Source organism: Lolium rigidum, chromosome 7 (genome assembly GCF_022539505.1).
Source record: "Lolium rigidum isolate FL_2022 chromosome 7, APGP_CSIRO_Lrig_0.1, whole genome shotgun sequence".
Lineage (NCBI taxonomy): Eukaryota > Viridiplantae > Streptophyta > Magnoliopsida > Poales > Poaceae > Lolium > Lolium rigidum.
Window position 1 is genome coordinate 274,266,685 of NC_061514.1, and position 26,019 is coordinate 274,292,703.

At 44.2% G+C, this 26,019-nt stretch overlaps 1 long non-coding RNA gene and 1 pseudogene across 3 annotated transcripts; both read right to left on the minus strand.

The window, feature by feature from the left end:
• Positions 1–16,159: 16,159 nt before the first annotated feature.
• Positions 16,160–19,582, minus strand: LOC124676421. Of its 3 annotated transcripts, none has more exons than XR_006993619.1 (6): positions 19,433–19,582; positions 19,174–19,219; positions 18,542–18,652; positions 17,878–18,132; positions 17,159–17,232; positions 16,160–16,874 (listed from the first exon to the last, which is right to left on the minus strand). It is a non-coding gene; the product is annotated as an uncharacterized LOC124676421 (long non-coding RNA). The 3 variants fall into 3 exon arrangements; XR_006993616.1 differs by having other exon boundaries at positions 19,347–19,582; XR_006993618.1 differs by having other exon boundaries at positions 19,174–19,582.
• A 2,435-nt stretch (positions 19,583–22,017) lies between these two features.
• On the minus strand, positions 22,018–23,376 carry LOC124672788 (annotated as a pseudogene).
• Between the last annotated feature and the right edge of the window lie 2,643 nt (positions 23,377–26,019).

The window sequence follows — 26,019 nt, forward strand, 5'->3', positions numbered from 1 at the left end:
GACTCAACATTGAAAGTAAAAGAATGGTCCTCATAGAGGAAAAGCATCGATTGCTATATTTGTGCTAGAGCTTTGATTTTGAAAACATGAAACAATTTTGTCAACGGTAGTAATAAAGCATATGCATCATGTAAATTATATCTTATAAGTTGCAAGCCTCATGCATAGTGTACTAATAGTGCTCGCACCTTGTCCTAATTAGCTTGGACTACCCGGATTATCACCGCAATACATATGCTTTAACCAAGTTTCACAAAGGGGTACCTCTATGCCGCCTGTACAAAGGTCTAAGGAGAAAGCTCGCATTTGGATTTCTCGCTTTTGATTATTCTCAACTTAGACATCCATACCGGGACAACATAGACAACAGATAATGGACTCCTCTTTTAATGCTTTAAGCATTTGACAACAATTAATTCTTTTCTCATTAGAGATTTGAGGATATTTGTCCAAAACTGAAACTTCCACCATGAATCATGGCTTTAGTTAGCGGCCCAATGTTCTTCTCTCACAATATGCATGCTCAAACCATTCAACTCAATGTAGATCGCCCTTACTTCAGACAAGACGAACATGCATAGCAACTCACATGAAATTCAACAATGAGTTGATGGCGTTCCCAAGTAAGCATGGTTATCGCACAACAAGCAACTTAATAAGAGATAAAGTGCATAATTACATATTCAATACCACAATAGTTTTTAAGCTATTTGTCCCATGAGCTATATATTGCAAAGGTGAATGATGGAATTTTAAAGGTAGCACTCAAGCAATTTACTTTGGAATGGCGGGAAAATACCATGTAGTATAGGTAGGTATGGTGGACACAAATGGCATAGTGGTTGGCTCAAGTATTTTGGATGCATGAGAAGTATCCCTCTCGATACAAGGTTTAGGCTAGCAAGGCTTATTTGAAACAAACACAAGGATGAACCGGTGCAGCAAAACTCACATAAAAGACATATTGTAAACATTATAAGACTCTACACTGTCTTCCTTGTTGTTCAAACTCAATACTAGAAATTATCTAGACCTTAGAGAAACCAAATATGCAAACCAAATTTTAGCATGCTCTATGTATTTCTTCATTAATGGGTGCAAAGCATATGATGCAAGAGCTTAAACATGAGCACAACAATTGCCAAGTATCACATTACCCAAGACATTTATAGCAATTACTACATGTATCATTTTCCAATTCCAACCATATAACAATTTAACGAAGGAGAAACTTCGCCATGAATACTATGAGTAGAAACCAAGGACATATTTGTCCATATGCTACAGCGGAGCGTGTATCTCTCCCATAAAGTGAATGCTAGGATCCATTTTATTCAAACAAAACAAAAACAAAAACAAACCGACGCTCCAAGAAAAAGCACATAAGATGTGGCCGAATAAAAATGTAGTTTCAGGGGAGGAACCTGATAATTTGTTGATGAAGAAGGGGATGCCTTGGGCATCCCCAAGCTTAGACGCTTGAGTCTTCTTGATATATGCAGGGGTGAACCACCGGGTGCATCCCCAAGCTTAGAGCTTTCACTCTCCTTGATCATGTTGCATCATACTCCTCTCTTGATCCTTGAAAACTTCCTCCACACCAAACTCGAAACAACTCATTAGAGGGTTAGTGCACAATATAAATTGACATATTCAGAGGTGACACAATCATTCTTAACACTTCTGGACATTGCATAATGCTACTGGACATTAGTGGATCAAAGAAATTCATCCAACATAGCGAAAGAGGCAATGCGAAATAAAAGGCAGAATCTGTCAAAACAGAACAGTTCGTATTGACGAATTTTAAAATGGCACCAGACTTGCTCAAATGAAAATGCTCAAATTGAATGAAAGTTGCGTACATATCTGAGGATCATGCACGTAAATTGGCATAATTTTCTGAGCTTCCTGCAGGGCAGTGGGCTCAGATTCGTGACAGCAAAGAAATCTGGAACTGCGCAGTAATCCAAATCTAGTACTTACTTTTCTATCAACGGCTTAACTTGGCACAACAAAACTCAAAACTAAGATAAGGAGAGGTAGCTACAGTAGTAAACAACTTCCAAGACACAAAATAAAAACAAAGTACTGTAGGTAAAAACATGGGTTGTCTCCCATAAGCGCTTTTCTTTAAGCCTTCAGCCTAGGCGCGTAAAGTGTGTATCAAGTAACATCGAGAGATGAAGCATCAACATCATAATTTGTTCTAATGATAGAATCATAAGGTACCTTCATTCTCTTTCTAGGGAAGTGTTCCATACCTTTCTTGAGAGGAAATTGATATTTTATATTTCCTTCCCTCATATCAATAATAGCACCAACAGTTCGAAGAAAAGGTCTTCCCAATATAATTGGACAAGATGCATTGCATTCAATATCCAAGACAACAAAATCAACGGGAACAAGATTATTGTTAATGGTAATGCGAACATTATCAACTTTACCCAAAGTTTTCTTTGTAGAATGATCAGCAAGATTAACATCCAAATAACAATTTTTCAGCGGTGGCAAGTCAAGCATATTATAAATTTTCTTCGGCATAACGTAAATACTTGCACCAAGATCACATAAAGCATTACAATCAAAATCTTTAACCTTCATCTTAATGATGGGCTCCCAACCATCTTCTAGCTTTTTAGGAATAGAGGCTTCGCGCTCTAGTTTCTCTTCTCTAGCTTTTATGAGAGCATTTGTAATATGATGCGTGAAAGCCAAATTTATAGCACTAGCATTAGGACTTTTAGCAAGTTTTTGCAAGAACTTTATAACTTCAGAGATGTGGCAATCATCAAAATTCAAACCATTATAATCTAAAGCAATGGGATCATCATCCCCAATGTTGGAAAAAATTTCAGCAGCTTTATCGCAGCAGTTTCAGCAGCTTTAGCAGCTTCAGCAGCTTTTCGCTTTGCATTAGAAGTGGAAACATTGCTAACACCAATTCTTTTATTAGTATGAGTAGGAGGTGCAGCAACATGTGTAGCATTAGCATTACTAGTGGTGGTAATAGTCCAAACTTTAGCTATATTCTTCTCTTTAGCTAATTTTTCATTTTCTTCTCTATCCCACCTAGCACGCAGCTTCAGCCATTAATCTTATATTCTCATTAATTCTAACTTGGATGGAATTTGCTGTAGTAACAATTTTATTATGATGATTCTCATTAGGCATAACTTTCGATTTCAAAAGATCAACATCAGAAGCAAGACTATCAACTCTAGAAACAAGAATATCAATTTTATTGAGTTTTTCCTCAACAGATTTGTTAAAGGCAGTTTGTGTACTAATAAATTCTTTAAGCATGGCTTCAAGTCCAGGGGTGAATTCCTATTATTGTTGTAAGAATTACCATAAGAATTACCATAACCGTTGCCATTATTATAAGGATATGGCCTATAGTTGTTACTAGAATTGTTCCGGTAAGCATTGTTGTTGAAATTATTACTTTTAATGAAGTTTACATCAACATGTTCTTCTTGTGCAACCAATGAAGCTAACGGAACATTATTAGGATCAATATTAGTCCTATCATTCACAAGCATAGACATAATAGCATCAACCTTACCATTCAAGGAAGAGGATTCCTCAACAGAATTTACCTTCTTACCTTGTGGAGCTCTTTCCGTGTGCCATTCGTAGTAGTTGATCATCATATTATCAAGAAGCTTTGTTGCTTCACCAAGAGTGATGGACATAAAGGTACCTCCAAGCAGCTGAATCCAATAAATTCCGCGAAGAAAAATTTAGTCCTCGCATAGAAGGTTTGGATGATCATCCAAGTAGTCACTCCATGGGTTGGGCAATTTTTAACCGAGAGATTTCATTCTTTCCCAAGCTTGAGCAACATGTTCAGTATCTAATTGTTTAAAATTCATTATGCTACTCCTCAAAGATATAATTTTAGCAGGGGGATAATATCTACCAATAAAAGCATCCTTGCATTTAGTCCATGAATCAATACTATTCTTAGGCGTGAGATAGCAACCAATCTTTAGCTCTTCCTCTTAATGAGAAAGGGAACAATTTTAGTTTAATAATATCACCATCTACATCTTTATATTTTTGCATTTCGCATAGTTCAACAAAATTATTAAGATGGGCAGCAGCATCATCGTAACTAATTCCGAAAAATTGATTGTTCATGACAAGATTCAAGTAAAGCAGTGTTTAATTTCAAAGAATTCTGCTGTAGTAGCAGTGGAGCAATAGGTGTGCATAAGAAATCATTATTATTTGTGGTTGTGAAGTCACACAACTTAGTATTTTCAGGGTTGGCCATTTTAGCAATAGTAAATAAAGCAAACTAGATAAAGTAAATGCAAGTAAACTAATTTTTTTGTGTTTTTGATATAGAGTGCAAGACAAGTAAATAAAGTAAAACTAGCAACTAATTTTTTTGTGTTTTGATATAATGCAGCAAACAAAGTAGTAAATAAAATAAAGCAAGACAAAAACAAAGTAAAGAGATTGAGAAGTGGAGACTCCCCTTGCAAGCGTGTCTTGATCTCCCCGAGCAACGGCGCCGTAAAAAGAGCTTGATGGCGTGTATTTCACACGTTCGTTGGGCAACCCCAAGAGGAAGGTATGATGCGCACAAGCAGCAAGTTTTCCTCGTAAAGAAACCAAGGTTTATCGAACCAGGAGGAGCCAAGAAGCACGTTGAAGGTTGATGGCGGCGGGATGTAGTGCGGCGCAACACCGGAGATTCCGGCGCCAACGTGGAACCCGCACAACACAACCAAAGTACTTTGCCCCAACGAAACAGATGAGGTTGTCAATCTCACCGGCTTGCCGTAACAAAGGATTAACCGTATTGTGTGGAAGATGATTGTTTGCAGAGAAAACAGTAAAAACAAGTATTGCAGTAGATTGTATTTCAAGTAAAGAGAATTGGACCGGGGTCCACAGCTCACTAGAGGTGTCTCTCCCATAAGACGAACAAGCATGTTGGGTGAACAAATTACAGTTGGGCAATCAAATAAAGAGAGCATGACCATGCACATACATATCATGATGAGTATAGTGAGATTTAATTGGGCATTACGACAAAGTACATAGACCGCCATCCAACCGCATCTATGCCTAAAAAGTCCACCTTCAGTGTTATCATCCGAACCCCTCCAAGCATTAAGTTGCAAAGCAACGGACAATTGCATTAAGTATGGTGCGTAATGTAATCAACAACTACATCCTTAGACATAGCATCAATGTTTTATCCCTAGTGGCAACAAGCACAACACAACCTTAGAACTTTCTCGTCACTCGTCCTGGTGTCAATGCAGGCATGAACCCACTATCGAGCATAAGTACTCCCTCTTGGAGTTAAAAGTAAAAACTTGGCCGAGCCTCTACTAGAAACGGAGAGCATGCAAGATCATAAACAACACATAAGCATAACTTTGATAATCAACATAACAAGTATTCTCTATTCATCGGATCCCAACAAATGCAACATATAGAATTACATATAGATGATCTTGATCATGATAGGCAGCTCACAAGATCCGACAATGATAGCACAATGGGGAGAAGACAACCATCTAGCTACTGCTATGGACCCATAGTCCAGGGGTAGACTACTCACTCATCACTCCGGAGGCGACCATGGCGGTGTAGAGTCCTCCGGGAGATGATTCCCCTCTCCGGCAGGGTGCCGGAGGCGATCTCCGGTGATCCCCCGAGATGGGATCGGCGGCGACGGCGTCTCAGTAATATTTTCCGTATCGTGGCTCTCGGTACTGGGGGTTTCGTCACGGAGGCTATTTGTAGGCGGAAGGGTAAGTCGAGAGGCGGCACGGGGGGCCCACACCATAGGCCGGCGCGGCCAGGGGTGGGGCCGCGCCGCCCTAGGGTTTGGCCACCCCGTGGCCCCTCTTCGTCTCGTCTTCGGTCTTCTGGAAGCTTCGTGAGAAAATAGGCCTCTGGGCTTTTATTTCGTCCAATTCCGAGAATATTTCTTTACTAGGATTTCTGAAACCAAAAACAGCTAGAAACAAAGAATCGGCACTTCGGCATCTTGTTAATAGGTTAGTTCCAGAAAATGCACGAATATGATATAAAGTGTGCATAAAACATGTAGATAACATCAATAATGTGGCATGAAACACAAGAAATTATCGATACGTTGGAGACGTATCAGCGGTGATGGCGGCGATGATCTCCTCCAATTCCCCGTCCCGGCGGAGTGCCAGAACGGAGACTTCTGGCTCCCGAGACGGAGTTTCGCGATGTGGCGGCGTTCTGGAGGGTTTCTGGCGACTTCGACTTCTCCCCGTGCGTTTTTAGGTCGAGGCCGATAAATAGTCCGAAGGAGGGCGTCGGAGGCCAGCCGAGGGGCCACACCATAGGGCCGCGCGGCCCCCCTAGGCCGCGCCGCCTTACGGTGTGGGCCCCTCGGGCCTCCACTTGAATTGTCCTTCGGCTCCGCCGCATTCTGGGAAAATAGGGCCTTTCGTCAAAATCCCGAGGTTTTTCCCGAAAGTTGGATTTCTGCACAAAAACGAGACACCAGAGCAGTTCTGCTGAAAACATCGTTAGTCCGTGTTAGTTGCATCCAAAATACACAAATTAGAGGCAAAACAATAGCAAAAGTGTTCGGGAAAGTAGATACGTTTTGGACGTATCATGGTGCACCACCATATTTTCTACATTGTACTAGCACATGATGACACGCTTCATTTTTGTAGTGGATCCCGTGTATGTACCATGGTCTTGTATGCTATATTTGTGCTATTTGTGAGATTTGATGCTATATTTGTGAGTTTTGGTGCTATACGGTGATATCTTTGTGCTCTATGGTGCTATATATGTTACTGGACATTCAATGTTATAATATGTGCATTTTCTGCAATTTTCTGAGCTAGTAGAGCCAAAATGGCAAAAAACTGAAAAAAACCTGGGCCGGCTGTGCCGACGGTGTCACCGTCGGCACAGGCCCATAGTTGCAGCCGGCCCAGGTTTTTCGTTTTTTTCCCAGATCGAGCAGCAGGGACGTTTTGGCGCCAAAACTGGGAAAAAAAAAAGAAAAGGTGCCGACGGGGTCACCGTCGGCACAGCAGGGCAGTTAACGGCCGGCGCGTCACGGCGAGATGGGTTGCGCCGACGGTGGTGACGACCGACGGCCACCGTCCAGCCGTCGGTACACGCGTGTGCCGACGGTGCCATTTTGTGCCGACGGTGAGTGCGCCGCCCCCGACGTGAGCTATGCCGACGCGCAGACGCCGACGGTCACCGTCGGCAGAGACGGTGCCGACGGTGGATTGTCCTGTGCCGATGGTGCGGGGCCGTCGGCGCACGGCGTGACTCCCGTAGTGCAAGTTAATTACGGAAACCTGACGAAAACCGAAGAAAGGATGCTTGCATACATACAAAAAGTGTGCACTCTGATTAAGACCATAATTACTCCCTCGCGCGCTTGTAAACATGCTGACATGCATGCCCCACGTGTGTGTGCATCAACATGTTGCCGTTCGTATCTATATCAGTCTCAAAAGGCGTATGTTAGTAATAAGGTTCATTCAGTTCTTGGGTTAATCCCAGTTAGCCGTACGAGGGCCTGCTTCAAGTGCGATGAGTGAGCCAAGTGCCAGTTGAGGTTCATTCGTCATCTTTAGGCTAGCTGAGACACGGATTAAGGCTGCGGTTTCGTTTGCTTTAACAGTGTCCAAGGTGAAAAACACAGTACCAATGTCGCCGCTCTCACACTTGCCAGCTCTCGCCGGCTTTGGCTTTCGCGAGTACCAATGAGAAACTGGCCCTAGTCTTTGTCTCACGTGTGAAGTTCATTGTATATGTTCCATGCACGAGCACCGTCAGTAGAGTAGTTTAAGTACTGCGATTGTACAAAGTCACAGCGAATCGCCGCATAATTTCACTTCTTTGCTTGCAAACTCGGCATGTCATGCCGTGGCATGCATGCAGGGGCGGCGAGGTGTCTCCTTTTGCTGCTTCGTACGCTTTATGATGTTACTGCTACCGCTTGACAGCATTTTGATGCGAGATTATGATGAAGTTAAGGCGGATATTGCACGCCTCCATGATTAGAGTTGGTTGCCTTGCTACCACCCTTTTGAGTTAACTACGACAACCCTTTTAACTGTTCTACTTATCTAGTCCATACTTGTCCCTACTCCTACCCAACATGTCAACGTACATGCCAACACTACTTCGGTAGACATGGGAGTGGTGTTTTGGAACATGGAGCATATGCTCCCTCTATTTTAAAATATAACTTACATATATTTTGAATTTAAAAAATTGAAACAAAAAATTTACACGTATATCTTCACGTGCTACGCCCTCACAAAATTGTTTCATAAAAAATTGACTTGTCATGTGGCGTATGTAAAAAGACAAAACTCAGTGCTAAAATAATGCTTTTCAAAAGATAAGTTTTCTCTTTTTTACATAGGCCACAAAAAATATGTTTTTTCGTGAAACTTGACGAACACACATATATTGTGAAGATGTACATGTAAAAAAAATTGTCAAAAATTTTCAACACTTCAAAATATGGTTTTTTTTTTGCAGAGGGAGCATGAGCACCCGGGTGCCAAATTGAATTTCCGATATTCCATCTGTTACTAAAACACTTCTCAACTTTGTCTAGATATGAATGTATATAGATATATTTTAGTTATAGATACATCATTAGTAGAAAACATGTCTTTTGTTTGGAGCTGCTTGGAGCATTAGTCCCGGCCGTGTTTGTAACCCGGACTAATGTGAGCATTAGTCTTGGTTCCAACGGCTAGGACGCCTCACGGTTTTAGTCCCGGTTGGTGTCTCCAACCGGGACTAAATGAGTTGTGGCAGGATGCGGCTGGTGCGAAAGTCTTTAGTCTCGGTTGGTGTCCTCAACCGAGACTAAAAGTCTATCTTTAGTCCTAGTTGATGTCACACCTTCCGTGGATCGTCTTTTTTAACTTCGCAAAATACAAAATAAAATAATAGAAAATAAAAATAAAAAGTCCTTTTAGATGTAGGTAGGTAGGTTAGGTGATCTAGGTATTATGAAAAATAACAAACATGAATTTTGACTTATTTTGCAAAAAAAAAAAACAGATTTTTTTCGTAAGATGGCAATAACTTTTGCATACAAAACTCGAAAAAAATGTTTAATATATGAAAATCTATCTACGCGAAAAGTTATATTCAATTTCAGACGGCTATGCGCGCTTAGCCAATTTTAGATTCTCAAACTGCCAAAGGGAAATTTGAAAATTTTCAGGTTTAGGTTTTGCAAAAAAAAATTAAAAAGTTATTTTTACTTATTTATTCAAAATTATTATTACTTCATTATTTTTATTTATTGAAATAGTTATTTAGAATTCAAATAATGAAGAATTGTGACATCATGACCAAGAGGTTAATAGGATTGATATGATACAAATATCAATAACGTGTGCGCAAAGTACTTCGAAGCTGGACGGAAGGAACTTAAAAGTTAAGCGTGCTAGTGCTGGAGTAGTTTGAGTATGGGTGACCGATCGAGAAGTTTAACCGTGAGTAAGTAATTTGACTACAAATTAAGTGTAGTTACAGACTAAACTAGTGAAGTACCGGAACTAAACAGGTAGAACTTTAGTCCCGATTGGAAAACCGGAACTAAAGACCCCTACCAACCGGGAAAAAGACCCATTTTCTACTAAGTTGAGAATATTTTATTAGAACGGTGTGAGTACTACAATACGTTTTGCCTATACGAAATAAGGCAGCCTGCTAGAAACGAGCACCAAAAATACATGACATAACAGGTTGACTATAACAAACATATAACGAAGCATTTCATATTAACCTGGCCTCTCTTTTCAACGAGCAATCATGACCGAGGATCGCTCACAATTATACCTCAACATATCGAGCCAATAGACTTCCATAGCTATGCGCAAACATATATTCTGCCATTGATATTCATAACTAAACATAAACACATTTAGGGGCTAAATCTCTCTATGTGTACCTTAACATTTTAACAACATACTATATTAATGATTCAGCGGATGTAAACCATAAAATCCATAGCTCCTCATGGCATTTGCCTCGTTCCGGGTGCATAGGAGTGTAAAAAAAGACTTGTTTGATTCAAAGAAATGCCATAAGAATTTTGTAAGATTTTCATCCTTCGACTTTTTTTCTTATGTGCATTGTTTGGTTCGTAGGATAGGAATCCTTAGGAATGCATAGGAGTTTTGATACCAAACCGAAGGAAAAAAATTCCACCACTTTTTCTATATTCCATTGCATTGAATCAAAAGGATGAATACAATCACCAAATAAAAAATTCCTACTCATAAGTGTTGTTCCTCCAATATTTTTATGAATAAAACAGACCCATGGTTTCTTTTCAGATTAGCTGTGTATTGTACTCACGTCAACCATTTATTCTTACTTCTCTTAATGAAATGAAAACAGTGATCTTGTTCCGTCAAAAAATATTATGAATAACATTTATACACACAGATACCTCACAACAAGTTAGATACTCATAACATTTATTGTAAAGGCCCATTGCTTAGCTTTTGGTATATTGTGTTACAATATAAAATGAAATTCTAGATTCACATTATTTTTTCCAAACCTTCTTATGAAGATGGCTTCCGAAGTTGGAACGACTCGTGTATTTCCAAGTAAAAATGAAATGTGGAAGTGGAATCATGACACGTAAGGGTTGTATGTTTTGTGCCAAATTTATTCATATATGTGATTTTTTTAAATCTAGAACTCAGTTATTCAGGCATTCTAAGCTAGTGTGAAGCTCCTTATGGTTCAACTCATAAATATAAAATATCATCTTCCATTCAGACATCATGGCACCCTCCATTCAACAAACAAGGCGTACAAATTTTAGTAGAAGTAAAACAATGCATAGATTAACCATGTTTCAAGAAAAGGCAATCATCGTCTATAATTTCAAATAAATATTATTAAGTACATAATGAAGTGTATCTTCATCTTTTACCTACATAGTATTATTGTTTGTGATCATCTTTCCTACAAGTTTAGTCAAAATTAACGTTGTTTAATTTTATAGGAAAAATATACGTCTTGTTTTGAGAAACGGACATAGTATGTGGCAGGCCTTAGGGACCTCATAAATAGTGGGAAGTTCCAAAGCACCCTTAGGCTTAGGGTCCGCCTCAAACTCAAGGTTTGCCCGTAGGAACTAAAATCTCTCTCTTCCATGGAGTGGAAAAATAGATCGTCCATTGTAGCCATTTGTCTATTTCGACAATCTATGTGGGTTTCGCCTTTAGGAAGAACTCGTGTAACATGGGTTGGGTATCTCGAGAGACCCGACCCAAACGGACACGTACTATCCGAATGTATAAACGCAGATATGAGAGGTAGCCTAGCGGTGCGACCAAAATGGATCTACCTTTGGTCACACGGACCGACCATGCATCCGTCTATGTCTCCCTTTTGTCCCCCCCCCCCCCCCCCCCCGCGCACACACACCCATGGCCTCCCACTAGTGGCATAGAAGCCAGTTCCTCTTGCGGCACTCTCTCACATCTTTCTCCAGTGCAGCTGCTCAAGCCCTAGCAAGCGATGGAGGACACCGTCACCCCCAGCCGCAAGGCCAAGCCCATGGTCAAGCTGAAGAAAGAGTTGACGCCAGTTGTGCGTGCCCTTAAGACCATGGAACGCGTCGGCCGGTGTGATGCCACCAAGGCAAGGGCCGCCCAAGCAGCAGCCACCCAAGCCAGGGAGGAGGCCAAAGTCAAGAGGGATCTAAGGCAACGTTGGGAGAAAAAGACCATATGTTCTAGTTTAATTGCCCTTTAAAATAGAGCTCTTGAAATTGAAGAGAGCAATGTCCGGTAAAGAGCCATTGAGGTAGAGGCCAAATTGTTGTCCGAGGAGAGCCAGATGATGTTGACCAATTTAAGCATCATGGATCCGACAAACTAGGCTTGATTTGAAAAAGCAAATGATCATCCGAGAATATGATGCGTGATCTTATCTATCTCATCTTATGTATTCCGCACAAAAATAGTTCCTCCAATTTTTTTAGAAGCCTAACATCAATATTTCACGAGGTAGCCACATTGTATACATTATTTATAAATAATTATCAATATTATCGATATTATCTAGATTCAGAAGAGGAATAATCGACGGATTGACTTTCATTACCACAACAAACAAAAGGAAACTTTTTATTTTCTTAACGAGGAAAGTTCAAACCCTCGGACCAATAGGCTGTAAAAAGTAGCGAGCAAACGCTATGATATTTTAGCGCGATATAATATACTATTTCGTAAATACCGTCGTAGTGAGCAAAAACCACTAGAATTTAGCGCGGGCCTTCAAAATATGCTATCGCGCGGTATTAACAAAGAGATAGGGTGTTTTTTTGAACTTCCGGTTTTCATGCACCAATTTATCTCGAGTTGTGCTGAAATCCCATGTCCCGATAAAACTGAAGGACGCAGCAAAGCTGCACTGTGGAACCGGAGAAAAGCACGGCATGCATCTGACTAGCCACAACATACACACGTACACAAACACCCAGGTCAACTAGAGCAGCAGCGCGGGATTAAAGTGAGTCCGGGCCCAGCGGCACGGCTCCCGAACAGGGACGCACGTACTCGCTGGCTACGACGACCGCCGTCCGGTCACGTCCGTGCCGCGCTTTATTTTTCTGTACCCGCTGCTGCTGCATCAGCGAGTAGCAAATCTATGCGTCTACTTCTGTCTGGCCACAAGCCTGCCTCCTGACTGCAGCGAGTCATTTGCGTAGCTTGGCTTTTGTCAGTGATTGTACATGCATGTTTTTCTCCTCTCATTTCCCAATTCTTTGACGTCTTTTTCCAAACTATAAACCATTTCTTGTTATTTTTAAAAATTATAATTTCTATGTTCCTTCTTACTCTAAATGGCCTAATTAAATTACATGACACACCAGATTTTGAAGAAATTTGTCAATCAAAATGGCGTGTCCTCCATTTCATCATGTAAACCATCTAACATGTCGTGACTACAAGGGTTATTGAAATTTTAAAGTTTTGAAAAGGGAAAAATAGTCTAAGTTCTGATAATAGGCCATTTAAAACAAGGAACACCATTCCCCGCTATCTAGCACTCCACGCATAGTTGCTGCTATTGCCACCCACGGTATATGGATGAGGCTCCCCTTTATCTTTATCGTTTTCTTGTTCGTCGTCGTGCCAATGGAGTTGATGTGTTCTCCCATCCAGTCCCACGTACGGTGCTGCAGCATCTTTCTTGGGTTTGAGGAACCCTTGGATGCTTCCTACTACCCTCAGGGCATCTTCAGCGGTGCGACGCATTTTAGCGTCTACGCGCGTTCGTTTGCGTCGGCAGAAATGGTTGAAATCGACCGCGCGTCCGTTTGCATCGGGGGTGGCTCCAGCGGCACGACGCATTTTTTTTAGCCGAATCATTTTTTTAATACATGAAACATAATTTACATAGTTAAAACATAAAAAAAAACCTAACGCCTATTGTTGCTCCTCGTCGCTGTCGAGCACGATCAGCTCCGGTATCACCCACGGCCAATTGTCATCCGGGGGAGCGTACGCCGGGCGCGCCGGCGGTGCTGGAGGTGGAGGAGGCGCCCAGGACTGCGGTGGTGGAGGCGCCCAGAGCTGCGGCTGTGGCGGCGGTGGAGGCGCCCAGGGGTATGGTTGTGACGGCGGTGGAGGAGACGCCCAGGACTGCGGCTGTGGCGGCGGTGGAGGAGGTGCCCAGGGCTGCGGCTATGGCGGCGGTGGAGGTGCCCAGGGTTGCGGTTGTGGCGCCGCCGAGTCCTGTAGTGCCAGTCGAAGGGCTTCATCCTCCGATAGGCCCGGCGGCATGACGCCGATGGCGTACCGGGGCAGCGGCGGCTGTGGCGGCTGCGGCGGCTGCACAGGCGCGTCGTTCTCGGAGACGAGGACGCCGAGCTTCGCCATCTCGTCGTCCGTCATGTTCTCCGGGAACTCGAAAACGCGGCCCTCCGCCACGGCCTGCTGCCATTCGTGGAAGACGGCCACGACGTAGTCATCGATGTCGTCCTTCACCTCCTCATTATGGTACGCGAGCGCCTCGATGTAGTCGTCCTCATAGTTGTAGGCGGCGTAGGCGTCGTCGTCGTGGTCATCGTCGTCGTTGTGCTGCGCGCGCGTCGCCGCCTGCTGACGACGCCTCGGCGCCTCCTGTCTTCGTGGACGAGTCGGCGGTGCAGACCCGAAGGGAAAATCCCTGTCGCCCATGAAGTCCGCCCTTCTTCTCTTATCCGTCTCGATCGACAGATACGTACGCCAGCTGTCGGAGTCGATGGCGTACGTCGGATCGTCGCGGAGGTCCGGCGGCAGGTACCGCCTCCTTCGCCGGATCTCCACGGTCCGATCAGGCTCGCGCAGGGACGGGAGGGATGGGCACCCGGCGGCAGCTGAGCCGCCAGCCGCCAGGCAGTTGCACGCCGGACCAGCCCTCGCACGGCATCCATTTGCCATGCATGAGCCTCCCCATCGTGACGGGGAGCGGGACCCTCTTGCAGCCGCTGCCGGAGGCCTCAAAGTCGTTCTTCTTCCCCATGGCGTTGCGACGGTGGTGGTGCGAGTGGAGGTGTGGGGGAAGGAGGAACGCGGCCGGTGGTCTTTTAAGCGCGGCCGTGCGCGGGATACGATGGCATGAAGGTGGCGCAGAAGCCTAGCTGCCGCCCGCTAGTGCGCGTGCAGAACAGGCAGCCGCGCCATTGATGGCGAAGGCTGCGGCGCAGACGCGGAAACACTGACCGCCGAAGCGATGCCCTAGATGCAGGCTCGCTGCCAGGCGGGCCCGATGGGGAAGCGAGCGGACACTTTGCGCGTCCGCCGAGCGTCCGCAGAAACGCAAACCTGACGCATATTTGGGCCAGGTTTGCGTCTCCGCGGACGGCCCGGTCACTTTGCATCGTCCCGCTAGAGGTGGTGCCAGACGCATTTCCGATCCACGCGGAAGCAAACGATCGCTCAACGTTGGTTTGGGTCGCGCTGCTGGAGATGCCCTTACATCTTGATTCATGGCTCCATGCAGTGCGCACTCCATAACTTGACAGTCCTCGCTCCCGAAAAATGGCAGCTCCCTCTCCCGTGACCGAATCGAATCTGCAAGAGGCCAACATCACGGGAGTGAGATCAGGTGACATGCACCTTTTGCATGTCACCGTGTGACATGCGGCCTAAAGCCAAGTTTAAACATTGCGAAAAAAATTGAAAAAAATCATGCATGTTTACAACACATATTAAGATAACTTCTAAAATTTTCAGATCAAAATTCGAAACATACATCGAGAAACAAAAAAGAGAAATCTTTCATGAATAGTTCCCGAATTCAAATCTGAGTTTCTCTGTAGACTATTCACATCTGAGTTTCTCTTTTTTGTTTCTCGATGTATATTTCGAATTTTGATCTGAAAATTTTAGGAGTTGTCTTAATATGTGTTGTGAACATGCATGATTTTTTTCAATTTTTTCGCAATGTTTAAACTTAGCTTTAGGCTGCATGTCACACGGTAACATGCAAAAGATGCATGTCACCTGATCTCACTCCAACATCACGACGATAACAAAACCGCTGCTCTAGCAATCCAACGAGTTTTCTTCCTCCCCGAAGCTACAAGGGTGTGTTTGGTAGGCTGAATCCGATTCATGGCTCATTGGCGCAGTGGTGCGAGAGCACCTACACATTTGAAACGAGCCACGAGGCAGAATATGGCCTTTTATTTGGTAGGTCGGACTGTATGATTTGGGCAAAAAAAAGCTTTTTCTGTTTGTTTGTGTTAAACTGTATAAATTGATTGCGTAACTCTTTCCATCAGATCGGTCTTTTGAAATAGTTGGTTAGTGCATGAAACTTAACATGGTATTCGAGTCAGTGTCTCGAGTTCGAGTCCTAGTTTTCACAATTTATTCTAAACTAGTTGAATGCCCGTGCGTTGCCACGATCCATTAATTTTTCTGTAGCCACGCATGTAAATTTGATAATCGAGCTCATGGCTGAAGATTGGCACGAAAGCTGACATGCGTACTATAAATAGAACAGTTTTACATTTGGTGAATGCGTAAACTTGGAACAATTAAAACCATATCAATGTCTAACAGCAAGTAAAAAATAAGCCTTTAATCTACTATGCATCTGTCACACAGTATTTTGTAGTTCAGTCACACATTTGTTACACCATCTAAGCAAAAGCTCAGAAATTATAATATCATACATAATTTAATATTTATCGTGCCTTTTCACTATCTATAACTGTTGTTGTTCCATGATTCATATCTAGAAATAATGTTGCAAATTTAGGGTCATCGGGAGGAAATGAAGAGGATCCGAGCACCATACATATCTATTACAGAGTATTACGTCCTGAACCAGCCCAATGAAGCGGTTGCGGACGCCGTCCGCACCATTTACTTCTCCTATGCCTGCGCAACACCATACCCCTCCACATGCACCTTCTCCCTTGCACGTTTGAATTCAGAAACCAGTACATATACTTATACATCGATCAACTGAGGTGATCTCCCTTGAGATTAGAGAAATAAGGAACATCAGGATGCATTTCCATGGACCCTCTCACGCTCATCGTAATAGAAGCAGTGAGCACTACTCAATAAAATTTACCCAATAGAGTGAAAGATTACAAAGAATGACAAAAAAAAAATGCAATAGAAGCTCTCGATGGGTATAGCCAAAATTCAGACCTTGGGGTGCCATAACCAAGGACAACACCAACCTGGGTATCGAAGTTCCTCCATCAAGTAGCAGTTTGGGACTGCCTCCACGGACTCATTTGGCATAATCTATAGCTTTCATCTTAATAGCAATCTATAGATGTGCATCATACTTCCGAACTTTAAATCAACCACCATCCTCTCCAGCACCTATGCACTCTCGGCAAAACATGAGAAAGGTAAATTCATTCAGATGCCCATCATACTCTAGAAAACAGTACTCTTGAGGCGGGATCAGATGCACGCAATCGGACCATTCTCCATCTAGAACTTCATATATAGGTTTTCAGTGGGTTCATGAGTTTCTTTGGATTGCAAAAATATATTGACACGTAGTTTAGCAACAGACAGATAATACATGAGAAATGTGATTCTATTTAGTGATGAACAATGCAATTGGAAAATACCAACTGCTACGAAAAGGTTGGTTTTACCTGAATACAAAGTGCCTCTGTCCAGAAAACATCCAAGGAAGTTAGGCAGCACCGTGACTTCAGTGCGGATTAATCTGAAATGCATGTAGGCTCTGTGTTATCTTAGAGCTTAAGGTTTTAACTCAAAACATTATTAGTGCAGCGTTATGTTTATGTGTTTTGTGGGAAAAGTAGTGTACTGTTGTGTTTAATATAATAGGAAGCATATACATAATTCAAGTATCCAATGTATGAAAAAAAAGATTCTCTCAACCAATCTATGTGAAAAGCATTATCTTTCCTTTATAATTTTCATCATTGAGTAGTGGATTCAAAATCTGTTTGCTCCAACAGCCTTATGCTTGGGCTCACCTTTTTTGTGACACCGCATTTTCCATTATCAATACAGAAGTGGCTCATATCATGACAACACCAATCCCTTAGGTTAAACTGATACAGGAAACGAGGGTGTATATGTAAACCTGATGACGCTAGGCTTCTCTAGAACGATCATGGTTCAGGAATGTAATTAACCTCAGCTTTGAAGGCAACAAAAATACTACCCTGAATCCTGACTCCTTGAACAAATGGTATCACGTCAGTTTCATACCTTTCAGTACCAAGTTTACTAACACTAACTGTTCTTAGGCTACTACAACTTCAAAATTCGGAAAAAAAATCTGATTCAACAGTCAACTATGTTGCAAATCAAAACAGGAACACTCGGTGGCTCAGACTACCTGTACTCCACTCCAGTGACAGACACGTGCCAGGCGGAGAGGCTCGCATCATGTTTTTCTGCTTAGTGGATTTCTTGGCTGCGGTTTGTGGACTCCGGAGGAAGAGTGATCCAGGAGAGGGGAGAAGTACGCGGTGGCCTCGCACCTCAGGGACAAGGAAATGGTAGGCGGTGGTACTGCCACGATCCGGTCAAGTTTGTGGACGATTCAATTGTAAATAGAAGTGCAAGCATGCATTGCTTAGAAAAGGACACACTACAATAATGATAAAAAGACATCCATGTTACAACTGAACAAACTATACATAAATAACTTGAACTCGAGGATTCATCTCATGCATGAACTGAAATAACTTGACAACTATCTTCAGAAAATTTGAATGGGCCCTCAGAAATCTTGGATACTGACTAACCACATACACATGAGATAATTAAAACAAATGCCTACATGAGGTTACTCGGCATTTATTTTCTTTTACTTAGTGATTTACAAGAGATTTAGCAAATCACAAATAACCTTGACAAAAATGTTATCTCCCGCAATAATAGTGCAAAGGAAACATTTAAGATTTTATGTACATTGGATGTTGAGGGGGCAATCTCTACTAAAGTCTCCAAAAGCATTTATGGAAACCAAAAAATGAGCATTATAATAGCTGACAAACCTTTACCTCCACCATAGAACCAGCTATTGATTCAATAGCCAAAAAGAGAGTATTGAAGATATTCCAACTTGAGTCCTCCCCATTCAATTGTTTAGTAAATTTCCTCAACATCTGAAATAACAAAAGAAGTGCCATGGAGCCACGCTTTAAATTCCAAAGGCACGTATATAAAAAAAAATAAGAAGGGCAACAAATATATAAGCATATTAGATATTTGCAATGTCTCCACGGATACACAGATTAAACGGCTCCTCTGTTGGGCACTCAAGTGTAGGGTCCTGATAAGACGCTATAGGAAAATACTACAGCAGTGTCTCCATGGAATATTTAGAGTTTAGACTGTCTGCGGAAATTTCAGCTGCAGAAGCACGAAAATATCCCCTGTTTCATGCAATTTTCTTGGGCATGCAGACAATTGAATTGATAAGTTGGAAAATAAAATAAGCGCAATAATCTGATGCAAGAAAACTTCTGAATCATTTCAACTACAATACGAGAACAATGTGTTAGCATCTAGACCAAGCTAAGGATGGGCATGAATAGTTTAAATTTCCTACAACCACATAATGTACAAGTTGAGAAATTTACTCAGGAGAGATCCCCATTGTAGTACTGACTGGATAATGTGATACCTGACAAGGTACACCTGGAAGCATCAACTACGGGGTGTTAAGTGACCTGCATGATAACACAAGCTACCCGTGAATATTATGCCTGGATTTGACAACATAATATGCATACGAAGCATATGGAGATTTAGTATAGGTTTGAACTTTGCACTGTTTGACCAAACAGAGCTACAGACCATGTAGAGTAGAACAAGCTGCAGGGCAATAGTTGCATCTCCATCGCAAGCCAGTGAGTTGGTCCAGTAGGGGCAGATGAGCTTACGGATTGGAGGAAGTTCGACAGTTGGGTCGGACGCGAGATCGGCGGCCATGGTGAAAAATCCTCCCGAGGACCAGCAGAGACCGACGAGGCCTTCAGTCTTGGCACCCGCGCCCGTGGCCCTCGGCCCGACTACTCCTGGCGCTGCAGTCTGAGGCGGCAGCGGTGCGGCGTCGCTCAGATTGAGGTGGTGATGGTCGTGGCAAACGGACGGAAATGACTTCCCATGTGGAGCACAGATCTATATTTTTATCGTTGCTGCTCCTCGACGCGCCGCCGCCTAAGGCGACAGCGGGGGTGCCCGACGCCAGCGCGCAGCACGGAGAAGCCCACCGGCATAACTACACTCCCCCGGCCGGCGCGGCGTGAGGCGTAGATGATGGAAAGGGACTGGGGACGAAAGAGAAGACGATGCGATGACATGGAGGAACAACCGTGGATGATTTTCGGCAGTTTGGTTTTCTAGGAGTCGTGCGTGTGCTCCAACCGTCCATTGAATTTCTTTCGGTTTCTCCAGAGGAGGCTGATGGGGTATCGTGCGTGCGTGGGATTGAAACTTGGTTTTCTTCCAAAAAAAAAATAGTGTCAGCGATTTTTCCTTGTGGGAGAGATGACTGACCTACCAACCATCTCACCACCTCTAGCCATTTAATATAGTAGAGAAATTGATGTTACCCCCTCCTGTCTTTGTACTGGCCTCTAGAGCCATACGCCTTTGTTTACACGTGTTGACTTATCTTCGCGTTACATGTGAGGAGGATATTAAACTGTATAAGTAGATTGCCTAACTCTTTCCACCAGATCGGTCTTATGGAATAGTTGGTTAGTGCATGAAGCTTAATAGTTTACCTTCAACTGATAACCCACAAGTATAGGGGATCGTAACAGTCTTCGAGGGAAGTAAAACCCAATTTATTGATTCGACACAAGGGGAGCTAAAGAATATTTGTAAGCCTTAACAGCGGAGTTGTCAATTCAGTCGCACTGGAAACAAACTTGCTCGCAAGAGTTTATCGATAGTAACAGCTTTATAGCGATAGCAGTGGTGAAATATCAGCGACAGAGCAACAAAGACAAGCAGTATTGATTATAATAAACATCGGGATTAAAATATCGTAGGCACGGGGATGGATGAATGGGCGTTGCATGGATGAGAGAAACTCATGTAACAATCAAGGTAGGGCATTTGCGGATAATAATAAAACAAGTATCCAAGTACTAATCAATCAATAGGCATGTGTTCCATATTTAGTCGTACGTGCTCGCAATGAGAAACTTGCACAACATCTTTTGTCCTACCAGCTGGTAGGCGCAGGGCCTCTAGGGAATCTACCGAAAATTAAGGTACTCATTTTAATAGAGCACCGGAGCAAAGCATTAACACTCCGTGAACACATGTGATCCTCATATCACCGCCTTCCCCTTCGGTAGTCCCAATTTCTGTCACTTTGGGGCCTCGGGTTCCGGACAACAATACGTGTATACAACTTGCAGGTAAGATCATAAAGCAATGAATATCATCATGAATTGATAACATGTTTAGATCTGAGATCATGGCACTCGGGCCCTAGTGACAAGCATTAAGCATAACAAGTTGCAACAATATCATAAAAGTACCAATTACGGACACTAGGCACTATGCCCTAACAATCTTATGCTATTACATGACCAATGTCATCCAGTCCCAACCATCTCCTTCAGCCTACAGCGGGGGAATTACTCACACATGGATGGGGGAAACATGACTGGTCGATGGAGAGGCGTCGGTGGTGATGATGGCGATGATCTCCTCCGATTCATCGTCCCGGCGGAGTGCCAGAACGGAGTTTCTGGTCCTGAGATGGAGTTTCGCGACGGTGGCGGCGTCATCGGATGGTTTCTGGCGACTTCGACTTCTCGTCTCGCGTTTTTAGATCGAAACCCTTAAATAGTCCAGAGAGGGGCGTCAGAGGCCAGCCGAGGCGGCCACACAGTAGGGCGGCGCGCCCCCCTCCTGGGCCGCGCCGGCCTGGTGTGTGGGGGCCTCGGGCCTCCACCTGGCTTGCCCTTCTGGCTCCGTAATTCTTCTAGAAAAATAAGACCTCGACATAAATTCCGGGGATTTTCCTGAAAGTTGGATTTCTGCACAAAAACGAGACACCAGAGCAATTCTGCTGAAAACAACGTTAGTCCGTGTTAGTTGTATCCAAAATACACAAATTAGTGGCAAAACAATAGCAAAAGTGTTCGGGAAAGTAGATACGTTTTGGACGTATCAGCAACCAACCCACACATGTTTGGTACCATCCAGGCATACCTAAGATCACCTCTTATCTACAACTGACAGCCTTACAATACTATCACCTCACATGACACAGAAATCTCAGTTCATGACAGTCCAGACTTACGAAGCTAGTAGTTCACAAAATCAGCCTAGCTAGTATGAATGGTAGTTCATAACGATGCTTCCTAGCTACTACGAATGACAGTTTATCATCACAGGGTAGTTCAACATACGGGGATCAAATTGTGGTTCGAGAAAAAAGGGATCACTGGGGGTTCTTCTTCTTCACTTCTTAACTTCACTTCTTCACTTGTTCTTCTCCTTCTCAAATGATGGTGTTGCCTCTGGCTTTCCACATTGCGTCTGCCCACTTTTGCCTCTTCTCCTTCTAGCCTTCATTGTCGCCTGCCTCCACGCCATGGCCGGTCTCAACTTCATCAAAAGTGACTTCCTCTTGGAAGAAGTCATCCTCGCCCCAACCTAGGATTCAGTTGTGAAGAATGCAGCAAGCAAGGACCACCTTTACTTGACTGTCAAAAGTGTGAAACGGTTTCTCGTCAAGGACCTTGAATCTGTTTTCAATCCAGCAAAGGCCTTCTCAATGGTGACTCTAAGGCTTGAGTGTCTCAGATTGAACAACTCTTCCGCATTCTGAGGTCGGTTCCTGGGAGTGAACTCGTTAAGGTGGTACCGTATTTTCCTGAAGGGAGGTAGAATACCAGGTCGGCATGCAAATTTAGCATCTCCAAGATAGAACTTACCCTCAAGGATTTGCAACCCACCATGCCTTGACAAGCTATCGGCCAGGATGCTCGCATCATGAGCTGAACCCTCCCACTCAGCAAGCACGTATATGAACCTCATATCGGAATCCATAGCTGCTAGTACGTTTTGGCTGGTGTAGTGCTTCCTCTTGCGGTATGCTACAGACATTGATCTCCGTACCTTTGCAGTCACATGAGTACCATTAATAGCCCCAATGCAATCTGGTCAAACAATTAGCACACCGTCATGTTTGTGACAGTACCACACATCTGATAAGTAGAACAAACATGATTTTGTACTCACCCCAAAATACGCGAACCACCTATAGCTGTTCTTGATCTTGGGTGGTGTGTTTGTTGATGTTAGCTTGATCATTTCACCTCCGAGCTCCCCAATTGCGTACAACACCTGCTGGAAGTACCGAGAGATAGTCTTCGTGGATCGCCTGAATATGCTATGGATGACTCTGAACCTCTGGTTATGACCCACGACATGAAGAAACATTGCGACTTGTTCTTAGACAAAGGTGTTGATGCTATCAAACAGCAGTCCTCTAGACCTGAACGTTTTCACTAGTAAATAGAAAGGGGCTCTTCTCATCCGAAGCATCTGGATAGACTCTACATCGTTGCAGCTGTAGATGTAGTTTAGGTTGGTCATCCTCTCCTGGTCTCATTTTAACATAGGACCGTAACTTATAGGAGGAAAAGAAGCATGCCTAATTGCTCTCGTGTGCACCATCAGGATCCAGGCTTGTATGCAAACGATGAGTCATGCGGCATTATGCACAAGCTGGAGCTAGTCGGTCTACTCAAACAAGATCTATGGATTATAAACGGTCTTATCGAATCCAACTAGTTCTACCAACATGAATCTAACACTACAGTAGAGCAGAGGAGTTTCCCCTTACCTCCGTCATGGCAGACAATGGAGACGGCCGAAAGTCGGAGAAGATGTGCGCAGGCTCCACCGCGGCTGGAAACGACGATCCTGATCCGGCGTCGGAGACCGAAGGAAGATGCACGCAGCCAGATCTAGGTCGCCCCAGCCGCCGGTGCGAAATTGGGGAAAGGGAAATTTTGGGAGGGGGTTAATGGAGAGGTTAACCGAAGAGGGAGGTTACACCTACCTTTGCCGCACAACGCAACTCGGATTTCGCCTTCTCCCGCCATGCCGAGGCAGAGCGCTCACGCGAACGTCGTTGTCGATTTTCGTCTCCCCAGGGCCTTTCCCGGAGGTCCTTTAAGAACCGTGCGGTGCGACAACACGGAGGAGACCAAGAGCAATAATAAATTGGTTATTGATACGTCCAATTTGTATCACTATTTTATATCATAATTTGCTGTTATTCATTGATATATTTCATATTTGGAGATAATACTTATGTTATTTCATCTATTTTGCATGTTTCATGATTATTGGAGGATCGCGCACCGGAGCCGGGATTCTCGCTGGAAAAAGCACCGTCGGAATGCAATATTTCGGAAGATCAACGAGTTGACGGAAATTATATGAAAAATCCTATTTTTCCAGATGACGAAGGGAGCCAGAAGGGGGAGCCGAGGGGACCCGAGGTGGGCCCACCTCATAGGCCGGCGCGGCCCAAGGCCTGGTCGCGCCGCCCTGTGAGGAGGGGGCCCACAGCCCCCTCTCGCCTCCTTTTCTTCGCATACGCCTTCGTCCCGAAAACCTAAGCTCCAGGGGTACATCGCGAAGATCCACAGCCGCCTCTGCGGGGAGGAGAACACCAGAGAGAAAAGAGCTCTCCGGCAGGCTGAGATCCGACGGGGAAATTCCCTCCCGGAGGGGGAAATCGACGCCATCGTCACCGTCATCGAGCTGGACATCATCTCCATCACCATCATCATAATCTTCATCATCATCACCGCCGTCTCCACCGCTGCACGCCGTCACCGCTGTAACAATATGGGTTTGATCTTGATTGTTTGATAGGGGAAACTCTCCCGGTGTTGATTTCTACTTGTTATTGATGCTATTGAGTGAAACCGTTGAACCAAGGTTTATGTTCAGATTGTTATTCATCATCATATCACCTCTGATCATGTTTCATATGATGTCTCGTGAGTAGTTCGTTTAGTTCTTGAGGACATGGGTGAAGTCTAAATGTTAGTAGTGAAGTATGGTTGAGTAATATTCAATGTTATGATATTTAAGTTGTGGTGTTATTCTTCTAGTGGTGTCGTGTGAACGTCGACTACACGACACTTCACCTTTATGGGCCTAGGGGAATGCATCTTGTACTCGTTTGCCAATTGCGGGGTTGCCGGAGTGACGAAACCCGAGCCCCCGTTGGTATATCGATGCGGGAGGGATAGCGAGGATCTCGCAGTTTAAGGCTGTGGTTAGATTTATCTTAATTACTTTCTTGTAGTTGCGGATGCTTGCAAGGGGTATAATCACAAGTTTGTATTAGTCCTAGGAAGGGCGGTACATTAGCATAGGTTCACCCACACAACACTTATCAAAACAATGAAGATTAATTAGCCGTATGTAGCGAAAGCACTAGACTAAAATCCCGTGTGTCCTCGAGAACGTTTGGTTATTATAAGTAAACAAACCGGCTTTTCCTTTGTGCTAAAAAGGATTGGGCCACTCGCTGCAATTATTACTCTCGCACTTTACTCACTCGTACTTTATCTCTACTACTTAAAAAGAATGAACGTGTTCTCCCTTCTCCCCCTACTGTGGTCGTCCTTTTGGTCGTCCTTCCTTGATTCCTCCTTCGTCCCGCTCCTCCATATCTTCAGCGCCTCTAGCCCGCAAATCAAGCCACAAATTAAACCATTCCCGCGAATGTATCTCTCCTTGATTCCTTCCCCCGGTTCTGCTCTCTCCTTGATTCGGGCTTCATCCCCGCCGCCGCCGAATCCATCTACCCCTGCTCGATCTCCCCAAAATTCATCGATTCGATCTTCAACCCGTTGATCTGGCGTCCGCCCCGCCCATCTGCGTCCGCCCCTTCGATCCGGCCGGCGTAGAGGAGTCGCTCTGGCGCGCTGCACCAAGCACGCGGCTGCACCGGCGCGCTCCTCTCCAACGCAGCGCGTGCACCCGCACCGAAGGCGAGAGGGATGCGGCACCCGGCGAACGGATGACCAGATCGCCGGCTTGACAAAAGGTTAGGAAGCTCTCCTACGGGACACTCATCAAGGCTGTCGATCTTGGTGCAGGCAATCGGCCGGCCGGTTTTTCTTCTCAACGAGAAGGGGAATGCTTTGATCGCTGTTCCACTCCTCAAAATCCAACGACAAGACGACCAGTCCACCGCCGGTCGACGACCCCTGCAGCCTACAGCCCGCGATTCAGCCTCCTACCAGCCTTCAAGCATCCGTCGAGGCAACAAACCAATCAGCGGCTCTGGCCTGCATCATCAGGTGAGCCACTGGTGCTGACCTGCAGCTCATCGACTCAGCTCCATCTCCATAGTGCATAGGTAATATTCCTTTTCTTTGATTTGATGCCAGTTAGGACGAGAGAGGAAGAGGCACGCGATCTATACAGGTGGACAGAAATTCTACATATACGTCACAAGTTAAGCCGA